The sequence below is a fragment of the Xyrauchen texanus genome, chromosome 33, assembly GCF_025860055.1.
Source record: "Xyrauchen texanus isolate HMW12.3.18 chromosome 33, RBS_HiC_50CHRs, whole genome shotgun sequence".
NCBI classification, from domain to species: Eukaryota; Metazoa; Chordata; class Actinopteri; order Cypriniformes; family Catostomidae; genus Xyrauchen; species Xyrauchen texanus.
The window spans coordinates 3,887,159-3,889,934 of record NC_068308.1 but is presented as its reverse complement, the minus strand read 5'-3'; positions in this window follow the sequence as shown (position 1 = coordinate 3,889,934).

The window sequence follows — 2,776 nt, the reverse complement described above, 5'->3', positions numbered from 1 at the left end:
GTGTTCATTGTTATGTTACCATGTTTAGTTTTTGTAAAGCTTGATTAATACTTTCTAACAATTAACTTTCTAACTTAATTCTAATAAAAATAAACATATGAGATTAACATAAGCCTGTGGAATTATAAATAAACTTTAACTTAATCTGTGGTTGCATCAATTTCCAATATCGTTGTTTTCTGAGGTGCAAAAAACACTTAATAATTCCACAAATTGACATCAGCCTTCAACTTGCTCCAAATGACCAATGTTAAAGGGTGTTCCAGTTAATTCCACTGCACAGGTTCCGCCAGAGTCCGTGAGATGGAGGGAAGTTAGTGAGGGAAGGGCATACAAATTTGAAGTGGAATGCAGCCCGAGTCTCGTCACACTAGTGTTTAACCTCCCATTCAGCTGATGAAAGCTGATGAGGATTACATCAATATGTAGTTTGGAATGCAGGTGCGAAAAACGTATAAATATCTAAATAAAATGCTCCTGCTCCTCGCTCTCTGTTGCTTGTGTGCTAGTGATTAGATGATTACAATGACATAATATAAGGAATATTTAAGATTCCACACAATTTCTTGATCAGTAATCAAATTAGCAAATTTGTGACATTAACTGTGTTAACTCATCACTTTTAAAATCTGAATATTTACAGGCAATACCAGATTTAAAAAAAATCACAAGTTGCTCCCAATTGCTGGCTAGCACCATGCATGGCAGCTCTGCCACCATTGGTGTATGAGTGTGTGTGTGAATGGGTGGATGGGACACAGTGTAAAGTGCTTTGGTAACCTCTAAGGTTAAAAAAAGTGCTATATAAGTGCAGACCATTTACCACAAAATGCCACAACAATCTTACATTTGTATAAATGTTGTGTAACAATGGTAAAGAATCCCACCTATCTTTAAGAAATAAAAGTGTAAGCTTAAATGTATTTGTGTTTTATTGCAAGTTCAACTGTTTATTATATTCCTTCAACAGGAAACTTCAATATATTTTAGAATTTTTAGAATAGGATTCTATACACCAGCCACTAAGGGGTGCTGTTCACTTTCTTTTGTGTAATTGGAAAGTTAGCATAGGTTTGGGGTCTACAGCTGCGCATTTAGACAGGAAAAGCCATCTAACTGACATGTGAAGCAATCATCACATTTTGTCCTCTTTGTGATCAATTGCACAGAAAACATATGGGAGAGTAGCAGGAAATGTGTAGAGAGACATAAAACCTCATTATAGAGAATTTCACAGACATAACTAAGTAAACAAAGCAGAATATGCAACTCTGCTTGTGGATATCTGCTTTACTTTCTGCAACATGTCTCAAACTAAACTCTGAATATCTTTAAAAGATTTTATGTCACTAACTTGGTAAACTTGGGCAAATTCTATGATTATTTCATTCTCAAAAGCACTCATTCTATCAACGCGGAACCTTGAGAACACAACACAGCTTCTTGGCGGACTGATAAAACATCCTTTGTGCATCTACTCGCAGAAGTAACCAGCCAATCGGATCTGCACTGAGTTGATCTAGAAAGGGTTTTCCAGTTTTGTGTGCTATAAGCATCTGACGGTTAGAGGATGGAGGGTGGGTGATCTGTGGACTTGCACTCTAAGGCAAAAAATATTGGAACGCTCAAGATCAACCACAAATATGCCATATTCACTTCAAGGACTGAGCTCTTGATGTGAGCACTCTGAAGGGAGCAAGGGCCCTTTGTGAAACATTTTTCTCACTTTCATTTTGAACGAACCATTGAATGACGTCCCCTTCCCGCAGTGCTCTTCAAGGGTGCAAAAATGCAGTTGGGAAAACACCCTATTAACCCTAACCCTAACACCCAGTTAACAATCATAAACTGATTTGAGAGTTATTGTGTTATTGTGTTTTCTGATCAAACCAGCTGAAGACTGGTGTACTGTATGTGCTAGAATTCAAATAACAAAATGATTCAAGTACTTTAGTTATTGTTCTAGCTCCATATGTAACTATTTCTACGATTATTTAAAATAATATAATGGCGCAACTTTCACAAGGATTCTCTATCCCCAATTTGGAATGCCCAATTCCCAATGTGCTCTAAGTCCTTGTGGTGGTGTAGTGGCTTGCCTCAATCTGGGTGACGAAGGACGAATCTCAGTTGCCTCTGAGATTGAGACCGTCAATCTGTGCATCTTATCACGTGGCTTGTTGAGAGCATTACCACGGAGACATAGCACTTGTGGAGGCTTCACGCTGTTCTCCGAGGCATCCACACACAACTCACCACGTGCCCCGCCGATTGTGAGAATCACATTATAGCAACCACGAGGTTACCCCATGTGACTCTACCCTCCCTAGCAACCGGGCCAATTTGGTTGCTTAGGAGACCTGGCTGGATTCACTCAGCATGCCCTGGATTCAAACTCGCTACTCAAGGGGTGGTAGTCAGCGTCTTTACTCGCTGGGATACCCAGGCCCCCACTTTCACAAGGATTTGTTATTTAATTGATAATGCATACTTATAAGACTTAATACTTATAATTATAAGATAGTGGAATGCAGTGTATTTACATGTAATGAAAAGAAAATTACTGTTCTCTGTGACAGGACAGAGGGCAGGGCAGGGCCGGATCGTGATTATAATATTTTTCTTTTACATTTTTGACATAAAAAAAATAGATTACATAGATTACATTAAACTATTATTTATATTGTCAAGCCGGTTCTCGCCTCCTCCTTCCCGGGTCTTCGGCACCAGTGTAAAGGAATTTAGATGAGCAAGGAGGAGGCGAGAACCGGGTTGA